Source organism: Ctenopharyngodon idella, unplaced genomic scaffold (assembly GCF_019924925.1).
Source record: "Ctenopharyngodon idella isolate HZGC_01 unplaced genomic scaffold, HZGC01 HZGC01CH25, whole genome shotgun sequence".
Lineage (NCBI taxonomy): Eukaryota > Metazoa > Chordata > Actinopteri > Cypriniformes > Xenocyprididae > Ctenopharyngodon > Ctenopharyngodon idella.
In genome coordinates, this window is record NW_026138716.1 from 177,342 (window position 1) to 193,728 (window position 16,387).

Below are 16,387 nucleotides of genomic sequence, written 5' to 3' on the forward strand. Positions count from 1 at the left end.
TGGGAGCGACGACTGAATGTATTTTTAGTCAAATGCCTGTATATAAGATTAGTACTGGCAAAGTTCAGAAGCTGTCATATATGTGAATCAACTTTATTGTTGAAAAAAAAAAAACGTGTCATGGATTTATTGCATTTTGGGGAAAAAATAATCCATTATATAATAAACATTTTAAAATCAAAATGTAGATTTGAATTTTTAATGTTTTTATAACCAAAAGATGCTATGTGAAAGTTTGAAACAGAAAATAGTGGTTTTCATCTTGCCACTTTCTTGGTAAAGAAAACAGCTTTTAACTCAAATTAATCAAAATCAGAGTTATAGCGTTTTGGAACCAAACTCTTCACATACATTGTAGAATGTGTATGATTGTGTGACACCAAAAATATGCTGTTTCAAATGTATGGGCGACTTGCATTTGATGGTAGCATATATAATGAATCCCACAAGCTTTGTGGCCGAAAATTAGGCTGCTTAACACTATTTTGGCTACACTAATTGCTGGTCTGAATCAGGGCTATAGTCAAGCTGTAAAAATTAGACTATAGATTGCCTCGATTTCGCCGGGTGGGCTAAAAGCAGACTGCACATAACCTATCAAATTCAGAGCTAAATCGTGACTACAGATAGACCATGTCATGAAATGTCACTTACATCTTGTAGATATCATTGACATTGCAAACATGATGGGATATCAATCATCTCATGCACTTCCTGTTCAAAAAATACAATAAATCAGGATTGACTATAGGTGGGCTACAAATAGCCGGTCTGACTACGAGCTAAATCGTGGCTACGCACAGCCTACGCAATAGAACGTCAAAGATATGAAACCAAACACCTTGTAATCAGTGTGGGCATGGCTCAGGATTCCAACCACTCAAAACAACATCATAACTGTTAATCATTTCGAGGCTAATGGTGCCTAATAAATAAATAAATAAATAAATAAATGAATAAATAAATAAATAAATAAATAAGTAAACATGATCAAATTGGTCTGTAAGGGCATAGAGTTTTGATGCTGTTTGTGTCTATTTATTTGCTTAAGTAACCCAAACAATAATGTGTCTGCCTGTTGTTTATCTGACAGGGTCCTGGTATGCTGACAATACATTAATAGGTCATTTTTCATAATTACAGCGCTGTTGCTAATGTGTTACACTGTTTCCAGTGTGATGTACTGCAACTCCAAGTCATTTTGCATGCAAATTATACATTAATATGACTTGAAAGTTACCAATGTCTCATTTGTCATCTGCCTTCATTCCTATTAAAGGAAAGACGTCAAGGTGCTCTGCAAGCATTGAGTAATAGATGCAATTCATGGGCTGTAAAGTATGATATTCTTGCTTACGTTCATGTCCTTGCACTTCAAGAAATGTTGTTGGAACTACAATCATAAAATTCCTAATAAATGTTAGTAAAGCAAGATGCCTGCACTTTTTAAGAATTTAGAAAATATAATAAATAATATAATTAATTAGGATAATTTGTTCAAACACCTTAAAACTTTTTTTAAATGAATACATCTTATTAGATTCAGTAACAATAAATCCAATGCACATAACAAGCACAGAAAACAAAATAGAAGAACAGAGGAATAAACCCAGAGACGTCAGGTAGTTTAACAAACAACACTACTGTGTAAGATGCACCTGTGTTTTCTCTTGAATGAGGAGGAATTGTTAGACTACTGAGAAGTGCACATGCAAAACCAAAATGGGCGTTTACCAATCAGTGGCCAGAGTTTCAAACATACCTGCATGATCTTGTGGTCATCAACTACAAATCACCGTTAGTTCAGTGTCACTGTGTAGGGGAATTTTACAATTAAAGACCCAAAAGGCCAGATATGATGAATGAAGATCAGGAGTCAAAAATAAATTGAAGAAAATTTTGTTGAAGAATAGTTTGCAGCCTCATCAGCAGAAGCCAGCTTCAAGTCTCACATGGAGTTCGTAGGCCGCTCTGCGTACATTCACATTTCCACTAACTACGTCATTACCACGGGTTAAAATGATTCGGATTGGCTAAGAAAAATAGACAAGATTAGGAATCTTCCACACATGGACAGATAGTCAGAAGCATATCTCCATTCGTCAGGATGCTGACAAGGGGACCCTGGATTTAGGTACTGGATGTCCTGTTGGGTCATGACATGACGTCTTCAGGTCTCCGGCCAAATGCCATCTGTCCATTGATACCAATACAGGACCTAGACACAGAACACTAGCGCACATACACAGATACACATGATTCACAGCTTCTTCAAGGCTGAAGTTGGCCCTGTCTCCAACTGTAAACAGGAACGTTCCTCAAAACATACTGATAAGTTGTACTTTTCTCTCAGTGAGAGGCACAGACAATATTCATCATTATTCTCTAATGTTTGAAAAGGAAAATAAATGCTTTAACATAAGTTGATGAAATGAACTTAATCATCATAAATGATGATTAATAACTCAAAAGACATGTATTGACGCGGCAGTGGATTCTAGAATTCACCTTTCAACTGTCTTCACCCATGTGTGCGGTCGGCTTTCATCAAAATTTCAACGCTGATCCAACGCACTCTTTAAACACTGAAATGTCAGTCTCAACCAAAATGATGCTTTGGACCAAAAATCTACATCGTATCAATGTCACCATGCTATCTGGGTACTTAAGAACACATAGCGTATAGAAAATAAATTGTAAAAAGAAATGTATTTTGTTCAAACATGTTTATTCATGAAACTTACACAACTTAAAGTGCACAACAGAGGAAAAAAAACATGAAAAATCAATACAAGTATAAAAATGTCAACTTTCTATTAGAGTTTTAACAAAATTAGTTTGTCTTTGAGCATTTTGACACTCTGACCTCTGCAACTTTTGGTTGCCTGATATAAACATGAATACCTATGACAGGTACACGATTAATAAAGTGCAACAAATAAGACTTGAATAATGACAAATACAGATCATTAACAACAAAAGAAGAAATGACAAACGTAGATTGAAAACATGAACAAAAAATTATAATAGCATCTGTATGTACAGAATAAGAATATAATGATTATAGCTGTCTTGTTTTGAAGGCTGTGTCCTCCGAAGGTCACTTTTGAAGGCTGCATATGTCATCGAGGCGGTCTCATTTGAAAAAAAATTAACTGTTAGATTGCAAAGTAAGAAAGAAATTATAGTATTTTACGTCTCACGAGGAATAACAGTTTGTTTAATTACGTTTACTTTTCTTAAATAAGACATCCTTGATGACGTATGCAGCCTTCAAATGCGACCTCCGTAGGACGCAGTCTCCGAAATGAGATGCAGCGTATGGATCCAGCGTGCGCCTTCCTCTGTCAAATCCTCCTCCTCCTTCTTCTTCGTCTTCGTCTTCTTCTTCTTCTTCTCTGGAGTCCTCATGTAGTGGTCCTCGAGTGAGCTGCTGATGTTTGGTTATTTGTAGCTGCAATGAAGAAAAAAATCACAGTAGTTCAACTTAATGAATTGAATGATTAGTGGAGCATTTGTGAGTTTGTGAGTGTGTGAGAGTGTGCATAAAGGTTTTGTATCATTACCTGGTGCACTTCCAGTTGCCTATGAATATTGAAAGAAAAAAAAATCTGTATTGGTGGTCTTTTTTTACTTTTTTGTGGCTGAAAACAAAAAAGTAGGCAAGGAGAAGAGATATGTGGCTTGGAAATTAGCCCGCTCACATATCTTTGAGTAAAGTACTAAAAAAAGAGACAGAGTCATTCAGGGCAACTTGGAGAGCAAGAGAGGTGGTGTTTTGTGGCTGAAAACAAAAAAGTAGACAAAGAGAAGAGATATGTGGCTTGGAAATTAGCCCGCTCACATATCTTTGAGTAAAGTACTAAAAAAAGAGACAGAGTCATTCAGGGCAACTTGGAGAGCAAGAGAGGTGGTGTTTTGTGGCTGAAAACAAAAAAGTAGACAAAGAGAAGAGATATGTGGCTTGGAAATTAGCCCGCTCACATATCTTTGAGTAAAGTACTAAAAAAAGAGACAGAGTCATTCAGGGCAACTTGGAGAGCAAGAGAGGTGGTGTTTTGTGGCTGAAAACAAAAAAGTAGACAAAGAGAAGAGATATGTGGCTTGGAAATTAGCCCGCTCACATATCTTTGAGTAAAGTACTAAAAAAAGAGACAGAGTCATTCAGGGCAACTTGGAGAGCAAGAGAGGTGGTGTTTTGTGGCTGAAAAGTAGGCACAAAAATAATGTGGCTTGGAAGTAGCCCGCTCACATTTATTTTTGTAACCCACAGAGCCGCAGGGGAGCTGTTCAAGGCTACTTGGAGTATTTCTTGAGTATTAGGGAAGCCTGTGGGACGTTAGACGTCCATCCTTGTTTCTCCACCCAGGCCTCCACTTGTGACTCAGACAGCTGACACCGACCGAAATATTCTATAAAGACAAATCACGAGAAGCATTAGCCATTGTGGTTACATGTTCTATGAGATTTCACTATTTGTGCAGCCCTGACATTACATATATGACTGTCACAGAACACGTATGTGGCTCCTCACCAAGGACACGCTGTTCACGCAGCTTGAGCTGCTCGCTGCGCCAGCGGTCGTAGCAGTGCCTCTCGTGTTCAGCGCACAGTTCGTGTCTGCGTGCCCTTTTCGGAGGAGGCCCGTCAAGAGTCACTGGGCAGGACTGAACCAGCAAGTCAAACGCCGTCTGTTCATCCATCCTTTTCTCTTGGCCAGAAGCCCCACTAGACGCACCTCTATAAGATCAAAGAATAAAAAGCAAAGAAAGTGCTAATTAATGATGGCTTTGAGTAGCAACATCACAATAATCTCATTCGTTAGATTTCAGATTGCATACCGTGTTTTTGCAGTGAGCTCATCGACCACAACCTTGGCCAGGAATGCATCTGCCGGAGTTTTCATCCGGTAATGCTTCTCTGCTGTTTCCGGCGTGTGTCCCAAGAGACGTGCCACCGCATTCCTCTGCACCTCCGGCAGATTTTTAGCAGCCGTCTCAAAGGCTGTCCGAGCGTCGCTGCTGGTCACCCTGGGAATGTTGTATCTAGGACACACAGCAACATAAGTATGCAAAACAACAAGGGGACCATGAACAAATTTGTGTACTTTAGATTTTGTAAAAAATGATACAGATATGTATAATGGCACTTACTTGGCATGGAATCTTTTCAAGTCGTTGCAGGGGTTATAAATTGGCCTTCCAGTACTTGAAACAAAAAAACTCTGCTCTGCTGCTGCATTGTCCACTGACTTATTACCTTGTAACATCACCGGCCGAATCTCATCGAAGTACAGGCCAAACCACTGGGAAAATAAATAAATAACACTCACACATTAATACATATAGCCCTGTAGTCCTGCATGCCTTTATCCACAATACATTTAATCTGAGTGTAATTTTGAACTTAAACTCACATGTTCTTGGTCATCAGTCAGCGGTACTTCTGCTATTTGCGACGCGGCCGTTTTATGCTCCTTCACCGCCACGGAAGCTCCGTTTGGATGCCGGGTTCTCCCCTTCCATTCCTCAACCTGAAAACAGACAGTTGTGTGCTTTCAATGACAGGCGTCACAAACACTCAAAAGGTACACGCATCTGTGAAGCACAAGATCAGGAGGCATATGGGTAAAGGAAAATAAAAGATGCTGTTGTTACTAAAATACACTTACGGTCATATTCGTAACAACCCCTGGGCGTTGTAGAAGTTTAAGCATAATTATGGCCTCAAGATAATAGAGGACAAGCAGACGTTCGTTTTTGCTGAGTTCCTCCCCTGAAATGGCTCCTGGACCCTGAAGTTTGCCCATGACAGCCAGGAAATCCGTATAAGCAGCATCCAAGATTGTGATGCAGTCAGCCGGAAATTTTTCCTTGCCGTAGCCGCGGAACCTGAGGGAAAAAAAAAAAATAGTAATGTTGAACTTGAACTCACCTGTGCTTTCCATTAAATAGATAAAAAAAAAAAAAAAAAAGAGTAAAAAAAAAAAAAAACTGACCTTTTTTGTGTCTGCTCCTTGTTGACCTTCTTAGACATCCCAGCCCGTATGCCATCCAGAGGATCAGTGAAGCTCTTGCAGTCGTTGTACAGGCTGGGATCTTTGACACGGATGCTGGTGCTGGTAACAATGTACCTCATGAACCTTGAAGAGAGAGACAGGAAGGGTTGTTACAGTCAGAAGACGAATAATCATCCCATAAATATTAGTTGAAATTCAGATGAGATGTTTACGTTACACAGTACTGACCTCTTGAGACTCTTCCAGTAGTTCAGCACCGTCTGCTTCGAGAGCTTTGTCTGGGTCAGTGTATTGAAGTACTCTCGCACTTTCTCCACCTCCCGCACAAAATTCAGGTTCGGCTCACTGGGGTCCACGTAATACATGAACCTGGAGACTTCTTCCACCTGTAAGTATACATTTCACATTAAAATCTGCAGGGCTGAATATAACACAGGTTAACATGTGACCGCAGCACACAGTTCAGAAGAGCATTTGTCTTCACATTTATTTCTTTATTTTTCTGTGTGAAAGCGTGAGTGTGTGGGTGACACTTAAAGGTATCTTTTCTTTCACTTACCTCTTGTTTGCTCTTTTTGTTGCCCAAGTCAACACGCAAATATCGATTAAATCCCCGAAGGAGGGGGTGATCGATGGAGTGTTTCTTGTACAGGCCCTTTTTTGACATCTCCACCCTGACTTCATCGGTCCACCTCGGTCCCTCAGTGCTGAAAGAAAATAAACCAGGTGCTCAAATGATTGTGAATATGTTCAAGAGAAATCATGTCCAATCGCTGCACATGTTATCTGAGAATGATGATGTGAAACTTTACCTCTGATAGAACTCTCCAGAGCTCTCCTCAGACGATGGCTCGCGGTCTGGCTCCTCGTCTGGCTCGTCCGCACCTTCTCCAGGGCTTTGAGGAGCAGATGTAGCTGGAGAGGGCGCAGGCAGCGGGGGGGCCGGGAGAACTGGAGGTATGTTCATTACAACCAGGCCCTTCTTCTGCATCTCCTCTAACAACCTAAGGAAATAAAATACATAACAGTGAATATTATGCATAAAGGTTTGTATCATTACCTGGTGCACTTCCACTATGAATATTGAAAGAAAAAAAATATCTGTATTGGTGGTCTTTTTTTACTTTTTTGTGGCTAAAGAGAAAAAAGACACACACACACACACACACACACACACACACTGAGTATTGCACTGCAACAGGACATGACAAAGGAGCAAAAATTTACACACCTGGCAAGAGGATCAGCAGTTGCCAAGATGTCTCGAATACGCTGGTAATCCCAGAAACGTCCCTTGTGGGTAAATTCAGACATCTCTTTCTTGGCTTCAATCACAGTGGCCTGTATCTCTGCCTCTGTGCGGTCGCGCATGCACGCCGTCCTGAGGTGCCCAGGAAGGGAGCGTGGAGCCTTCTTGCAGTGAGAGCAGAGAAAGTAGATCCTGCTGTGGAAAGAGCTGTGCGAACAATAAGAAGACCAACAGTGGTTTAATAATGCATATAGATGTGCTAAATAACAAGTAGGCATCATGTAGACATCAGACACAACTCTTCAAAAACAATCACAAAAATATAAAAATAAAACACAAATTGTAGTGCCAAGGTGCAAATGTGTATCTTTTCACTCTGGCCTGAAAGCTTTGTGTCACCGACTCAACTATCCCCAAAATGACATTACTGAATTTGCACAAATTTTGTTTAACAGTAAGATCTTTTAACAAATAAAAACAAGACAGCTACACAGTGTGTGTGTGTGTGTGTGTGTTTCTTTAAAAATGCTTTTCTTTAGTTTTTTTTTCTTCTTGTTTCCAGTCCAGATAATTTAGCTTGTTTCAAGCAAAAACTCACTTAATTTTGATTGTTTTTTTCTTCAGAAAACAACACAATACTTTTTACTTATCTAGTAAATGCTTCTTTGTTTAATATTTTTTTTAGATTCTTGGACTGGAAACAAGAAAAAAAAATAAATAAATAAATAAGTAAAGCATTCTATGCGGTGTAGTCAGATAATAGATAGAAAGTACTTACCTTTCAGAAGCCATTTCAAATGCTGAATATCCAAAACAAGCTGTTACTGGTCACAAAGAACAGATAATTCTCCAGATGATACTGAAAACAACTCTTGTAAGTCTTCACAGTCACAAGCAATAGACTGATTTCCAGATAAAACTGAAAAATAGCTGTTGGTAACTTTTCACAATGATGTCCAGATGAAGCGGTAGACAACCAATCGCATCTCAGCACCCAACAGCCCCGGATCAAACAACCAATCAGCATCCTGCAGCCCATGGCCAGGTGTTGATGGCCCATCACGCCCTACTGCTTTAGTTTAGTTTAGTAAGAAAAAAAAAAAAAAAAAACTCTTTACCTCCTTTCATATAATAATACTATTGATATTATGTTGATATATTTGAACTAAGTCCTTGACATGGTGTCTTTGAGGTCAAGTCAAGCCTTCACAGAAACCAAGATTTTAGTTTTAAACAAGTGTTTGACAGTCGAATATCTGTGTTTTCTTTTTATTATGACAGGGGGTCTAATAAATGTAAGCACTGTATACTAATGTGTTTCTATTTTAAATAGAAATAAGGAAATTGTTCCTTTGTAGTTCTATATAAAAACCTGTATGTCACTTGTATGTGTATCCTTCAGAGGTTTTCTTCATTTTGAGAAATAAGTTATCCAAAAATAACCAGTTAAGGTCAGAGGTTATATTAGCAAAGAAAAGTTACTGTGTTTTGTTTTAAAGCAAATTTATAAATGCTCACCTGGAAGAAATGTTGCATTATTTTTGTAAGATATATGTTAAACTATGCATCGTCAGTTTATGAATAAATATCGATCGATCAGAACCTCTTTGTCTTACAATTGGAAAAGGTCTTTTTTCAGCTTTACTGCAAGCAGATCAGGCCTAAGAACATTTATCTGTGTTCTCCATGCCACGTCGGGTATTTCATAATAATATATTGTATTTATAATGGCATAAAAGAATATGTTTTCGGTCTGATTTTTTGATCCGATGCCACATCACATCAAAGAAGGTTTCTTTTTTCATTGCATTGATACAGTTTCAAAGATGGTGAAGTGAGAAGTTTGATGAAAGAAATGAGGGATTTAATCTGCTTGAATACAACATCGTCAGTAATTATAATAGAGACAAAAGAAAAGAATAATTTGAGCCATAATCAGGTCGGAGAGGTGTGAATGTGTGCAGGGGACTGAAACTGAACGGGGAAGTTTGCACCACATAACAAAAGAATGAATACACTGAATGGGTGCGTACAAGATGGCAATAAGTCATGCTATAATCAGTTAGCATTTTAGAGTCTTTTCAAAGTAAAACCACATGACTTGATCTTGAAAACATCATAATTAAACTTCTCATCTGCAGATTTGAAATATAACATGGTCAGACATGTGGCTTTAGCTGCAATGCATTTCTAGATTGCTACAAGGCCAACTTCACTTTTATTTTCATAACGATATTTCATAAAAAATAAATTTTGAATAACTATTATGACAATAATTAATTATGACTTTACAATAAACTGCATAGTGTCTGCCATTTCTTGGGATTTATTCAAAGGGGGGAGGATGTGCTGGCTAACAGGTTAAAAATGTCACGTTTTCATGAATACATCTTTATTATATGATTTAATATATGGAGATAATATTTATACTGATTAACTGATTACACGGTGGAAAACTGAACTTTCTGAATAAAAGAATGAAACTTTTCCCTTTTCCTTATAAAATGCTTGTTGTCAGTGGAGTCAGTTTGTGCTGCATCACGCTAAGAATATGCAGATAAATTAAGTCTGATTACACATTGGCAAAGCTTTCCAAATAAAGAAATATGTCATGTGACACTGACGACTGGAGTAATGATGCTGAACAACAGAAATAAATTGTATTTTAAAGTAGCCCATAGTAAAAATAGAAAACCATTGTTTTACATGGTGATAATATTTCACCAGTACAAAAGCATCTTTTGTGAGCTGTAATGTGTGACTCCATTAACACTCGATGTACTGTCGTTTACACATTAGAGATGAAACTCTGATAATCACTGCATCATCTGTTAATGAGACAGTGATGTTGTTTCTTACAAATAATTTGCTTTGCAAAACAAGTGTTGATCTTCCCAACAACAACAACAAGTGGTTGTTCCCAACAACCCAGTTAAATTTATCTTAAACTTGTTGCAGTTAATAACTGATTTTTGTTCTCAAGATTGTTTATAAAAAAAGAATGATATACAACAAAGCACAGCTTAAAAATAAAAATAAAGATTCCAAAAAAAAAATGTTTATTAAGAATGAGAAGAATATTAAGATATCTTGAATACTTTTAGAGTAACAGGCATGGAAACTTTAGAAAAAGAATATTTATGGCACTCAGGTGTGTTCTATGCATTTCAGGTGATAGAAAAAAGGAGATGCATTTCTAGTTTCAACATTATTTGTTCTTCAGATATTCCTCTTTAAAATAAAAACAGCATCGGCTGTTTGTATAAAAGTGACCCACATTTGGATTTTGACCACTGAAAATGTGTACATTCAACCAATTTACTGATGGGACCGCATTAAGATCTCCATATCTCTGAGATTGAACCATCGAGAGCCTTTAAAATGAAGATACCAAAAGAAAAGTTTGTTGAGAACCAGAATCTTTTTTTTTTTTTTTTTGACTTTAGATAATTAATAGGAATATTGATAAATCACATTATGAAATAAATGTTTTTCTCCAAAACATGTTGGCCACAATTATTGGCACCCTTTTATTCAATACTTTTTGCAACCTCCTTTTGCCAAGATAACATTATACGAATTAAGCAAATATTGGATGTTTAATCTTAGCACTTCGGACTCGGAGCTGTCGCTGACTGGTGATTGTTGAAATCTGTCTCTCTTCCTCCCTCCGCCCGCACACACACAGACCACGTGAGTGATTTCAGCCTATCCTAGAATATCTCCAGGAGTTGTGCGCAACAGCAATTTAAAAAATAAATAACGCAGTCAGCGCCGCATAGTCCTCTGAGAGAAAATGGCAAATAAAAAGAATCAAACAAGTCTTCTTTATTTTTGGCAGAACACGAAGAAAGGTAACTTTTGGTTGAAATTATTTGAAGTTCAAGTATCAGCATGAATTAATACCAACATATGAAATTAAATTAAGGACATGCATCAGAAAAATTGGGAATGTAGGACAATAAATATATAACAGAATATAACAGCTTTACAGTAAAATGTTTTTGCAGTGTTGTCTTATATTAATGTCCGTTAAAGCAAGATGTAAATCTTTCATGGGTTTTCTACTACATATTTCAGTGAGACGTCATTTACGACATAAGTATGGCATGTATTTTGTGGATGTTTACATTTGATTCTGAATGAGTTTGATAATGCTGCGTGGCTGGATCATGAACAGTTATTATCGATCCATCACCCATTTTCGCTATTGTCCTTGCTTGCTTGCTTCACAATGCCTGCATAACTTTTGATGATTCGGCTGTGCAGCTCCAGACGTTAATACTTGCTTGTCTAATGCTTAGAACATGGGCTGGCATATGCAAAAGTTGGAGGCATACATATTAACAAATCTATTTCTGCATCAGGTTAAGCCCACAATGTAATCTGTCATTTTAGTTTTATATTTAATGGGAACAAAAATATCTTTAACTGATAATCTGTCCATTCACCACAAGAACCTGGAAGATCCTGTCATAAACGACCATATATGGACAAGTAAGTGTGACGCATCTGCTCAACTGGGTTGTCATTGGCTTGGACCTTCTCTTGTCACCCGCAGGACATGCTGTGGTTGGACAATCTGTTAACCCATTTTAAAAAATGTTTAATGTTGCAAAGCATGTTTGTTGTTATTATTACGTTAGTAATACATTCAGTTAACAATGCGGTGTTGCTGTGTTGTGAGAAATTACCCTTTTACCGAGATCCTAACCCTAACCCTAAGTGTAACTTCATTGAACTACAAATAACAGCGCCATGTTTTTCGCGTTTCATCGATAGAATGACAGAGGCTTATGGGAAATGTAGTTTAAAACGTTTAATATTGAAATGAACAAAAAATACTATTTTTAATGAACAAATGGATATCTAATCATGTTCATTGTGCAAACCTTTATGACATATTTGAGAGGCAGGCTGAAAAGTGGTATTATACCACCTTTACGTATATAACTGAAAAATGTGTCCTACATGATTTAGTTAAACATAGCATAAGTAGTTGTCATACCAGTTTTTTCTTTGATATTATAAACAGACATTGATTTACAGCCATTTGAAATGTGCATTTTCTTGCTCTTCCAGGGGACTCTACTGGGCCCATGAGGGTGGAGGGGCAGTAAAACAGACACAGGTGTATTCTCATCATGGACAACAAAGTGTGTTGAGTCACATTTATATTGTCTTTTCAACAACTTGCCATTATTTAAGTTTTTGCAAGTTCATCCAGTCATAGTTAACATAGCAGAACAAGAATAGACCCCCAAAAATCAACAAATGCCCATTTGGTATGGGCTTCTCCATTTATTTCATTAGAACAAGTGTTGACAGTAAACAAATACATCAATTTAAACAACCAATAAACATTGTGACACTTCATTGTACTATTCAACAAGCCAAATGTGCCATTCAGATTCAGTAAGACAAGGTACAGACAGTGTGTTTTTTATATCGTAAAATTGAAAATGTCCTGGAAAAGTCCTGGAAAATGATCGCTGAAAAAAGAGTGGGAATCCTGCTGCAAAAGTCATAAAAATTATAGAGTGCATAGAATCATAAAATATAAGACCTCATTTGTAAAACTCTGTGCCAAAATGTTCTCATCTTTGTCCTCCTCAAGTGCTGGACATCAGTATTGTGCATGCTCATCTTGCTTATAATTCACCAAACACCCTTCTTGATACAGAATATTCACCATACTTTATTATCCATCGTTATGAAAAATATGAAATTAAACGCATTTACAAAGCAGGAATAAACACTGCTGCAGTGAAAGTTTGAGAAGGCAGCTGAAAGAAAATATCTCACTATATCAATGCATGTGAATCAAACAAATAGACCACATAATTAATATAGTTTCACAAAGAGCTCAAAAGAATACATGTAAGTTTAATCTGTTTAAAAGCTTTATATGTTATGCATGTATTATATTTATTTTAATTTAAAGGCAAAGTTTAATATTGTCAATTAATATAATAGGCCTGATTATATGAATATATCATGAATTATTCATAATTTTAATTTATTTAATATAAATATAATGAATAATTAACAGCAAATGTTGAGCAATTTTGTCTCTAAAATGTTTTCACTATAAACTGATTTAATTTGGAGCGAGAGATACAGGGGGAGTGGCTTTATTGCATCAGATACACTTTACTCACAGCTGATTGGTCGAGTTTGGGTTTGTGATCTCTTACTCTGAATAAAACCTGCTCCGGAGCAAGTTATCCGCGAATGGTAAGTTACCATAGCAACAGGGGCGGATCTAGAAAATTATTTATAGGGTGGCAAAGGGGTGGCAACACCAAAGCAAGCGCCCATGCATAGTTTTTGGAGATTTATGGCCTGACATACACAATTGTGTTCACAAACATTGCATTACCACAAAATAGTCATCTATATACTGTTTAAAATTAAAAATAAATAAGATTTCAATATCCATCATGGCACCAAGTAAAGACACTATATGAAAAACATCAACAGATTCTAAATGAGTCTGAGCTTGTATTACTAAAGGAGATGAGTGTGGTTTTATTAATATTACACAGGCTACTTCGATGGTATAAATGTTTTAGTGCAAGTTAAAGAGCAACAAAAACTTGTTTTTTGCAAGTAAACTTGTTGTTTACTGCACTGCCCAGTGAACACTAGTGAGATCATATAACACTGTAACAAAAATACCTCTTACTGGGATTCAGGAATTATTTTGGAGCTCAATGTCTACTACACTATACAAAAATAAATTTACAGATGCAGATACAGTAAAATACAGCAATGACCTTTTGGAGGGATTTTTTTTTTTCATTTTACTATTGTAAAGTGATCTTGCAGTAGATGAAAAGCATGAGAAAAATATGTATGAACTTGGTATGCGCCACAATACAGTAAATTCAGCATTCTCTGCACATTTGACCAAATTTCATTACAGTATACAGTACTATAGCAGTGTATTGGTCTTCTGACACAAGACTATATCCCTAGGCAGTAATTTCTCAGTTCTGCAAAAATACAGTAGGCTACACATAACAAATGGCTACAAAGAAAGTTGACAATCACAAGATTGAGGTTGTACAACGTGCAACAGTTTACTGTACAAACCTGATTCCAAAAAAGTTGGGACACTGTATAAATTATGAATAAAAAAGGAATGCAATAATTTACAAATCTCATAAACTTATATTTTATTCACAATAGAATATAGATAACATATCAAATGTTGAAAGTGAGACATTTTGAAATGTCATGCCAAATATTGGCTCATTTTGAATTTCATGTGAGCTACACATTCCAAAAAAGTTGAGACAGGTAGCAATAAGAGGCCGGAAAAGTTAAATGTACATATAAGGAACAGCTGGAGGACCAATTTGCAACTTATTAGGTCAATTGGCAACATGATTGGGTATAAAAAGAGCCTCTCAGAGTGGCAGTGTCTCTCAGAAGTCAAGATGGGCAGAAGATCACCAATTGACATCAAAGTACCGCGAGAGCGAGTGGAGAGCTAACGACTCTTTTGAATCAGCAGCGGCGACGCATCTCGAAGCCTTTCTTCTTCTTGCTGTCTGCCTACAACAACTTATATAGTGATGGCCGATTTCAAAACACTGCTTCAGGAAGCTTCGGACCGTTATGAATCTTTTGTGTCGAATCAGCGGTTCGGAGCGCCAAAGTCACGTGATTTCAGCAGTTTGGCGGTTTGACACGCGATCCGAATCATGATCGCATGACGCACCAAAAATATTCTCGTCGATTAATAATATTAATATTGAACCACTGTACTCACATGAACTGATTTAAATATGTCTTTAGTACATTAATGGATCTTGAGAGAGGAAGTGTCATTGCTGGCTATGCAGGCCTCACTGAGCCATCGGATTTCAACAAAAATATATTAATTTGTGTTCCGAAGATGAACGAAGGTCTTGCGGGTGTGGATCGACATGAGGGTGAGTAATAAATGACATTATTTTCATTTTTTTGTGAACTAACCCTTTAACGACACATGGCACATCACTAAGAGCGCGAAGAAAGCGATGTGGAAACTGTTTTACGGTGGAAATGTTAAATGACCGACAGCTATGTCCAGTGATGCAAACGGCTCGACTTTTTTCTCAAATATGGCCGTTTTGAAAGAGAGAGATGAAAGTTGCGTGTATGACAACTTTGGGCAGTAACGTAAAGTAGTTACAGTAATAATATTCTTTTTGCAGTAACTATTGTGTAACTAATTACAATAATATTTCATTAATAATATTACCGTTACCATCCATAAAACAGCTTACCCCTACTTAACTGAAATCCAACAATCAAATAATTCCTAGGTTTATTTTCATAATTTTCATGACTCGCACAGGCACATGAAGTCACCAGAGCTTGGAATATGGAAAAGCTTACATTGAGATGGAAATACTGCCATTACTTTGATTTTGTCAGGAGAAAAGATGATCTGAACAGCGTTGTGCGAGTTGTGGCTTTATCTTTTGATAAAATACATCATGAGAATATGGGTAACAGGAAAAATTGCAGCTACAATTAGCTTCAAGCTACACACAAGAATTAATGAGATTAATACAACACTTCTTCTTAAAAGTCATTATCAATAATCACCATTGAGAGTTTGTAATAACTTCTGACTGTGATCCAATGTGGATTTTGGTCAAATGATGAGGCAGAATTATGTTGTTAGTAACATTTGAGAAGAATTTTCTGGGGAAGATACACAATTACAACTTCTGTGGGGCGTGAAGGAAAAGTAATATAGCTAGTAGTGTAACTAATTACTGTTGCCAGAAAGTGAAGTAATAATATTACTTTAGTAATGAGTAATAAATTACATTTTTTTTTTTGAGTAACGAGCCCAACGCTGGTGAATTACTTTAGTCTGTGAGTCTCTCTTTACAAACAATGGATCTCACTCACTAATAATTGCGTAGAGTATTTGTATTTATATACATTCGAACTTCTCATGAAAATGTCCACCTAATTCACAACACGTGCGTGCACACATGAATTTGTTCTTAGCCTCGTCCTAATTGCCCTGTCCAAATACCCCCACTTGCGGTCTTGGCCACTTAAGAGCGCTTGCACGCGTCAGGAAGTTGGTGCGCAAGACTCAGTGCGGT

The 16,387-nt window shown here is 37.1% G+C and overlaps 2 long non-coding RNA genes across 3 annotated transcripts in view; both read right to left on the reverse strand.

The window, feature by feature from the left end:
- LOC127507952 (uncharacterized) overlaps positions 1-9,038 on the reverse strand; it is a 43,381-nt gene extending 34,343 nt beyond the window's left edge. Inside the window, exon 1 of the long non-coding RNA XR_007928613.1 lies at positions 8,380-9,038. This is a non-coding gene — a long non-coding RNA (uncharacterized LOC127507952). The remainder of the gene's footprint in view (positions 1-8,379) is intronic.
- On the reverse strand, positions 2,756-7,015 carry LOC127507946 (uncharacterized). 2 transcript variants are annotated; one of them, XR_007928601.1, is made up of 7 exons: positions 6,248-7,015; positions 5,417-6,142; positions 5,154-5,305; positions 4,842-5,045; positions 4,535-4,740; positions 3,567-4,412; positions 2,756-3,454 (listed from the first exon to the last, which is right to left on the reverse strand). It is a non-coding gene; the product is annotated as an uncharacterized LOC127507946 (long non-coding RNA). The 2 variants fall into 2 exon arrangements; XR_007928600.1 differs by having other exon boundaries at positions 5,417-7,015.
- Positions 9,039-16,387: the final 7,349 nt, after the last annotated feature.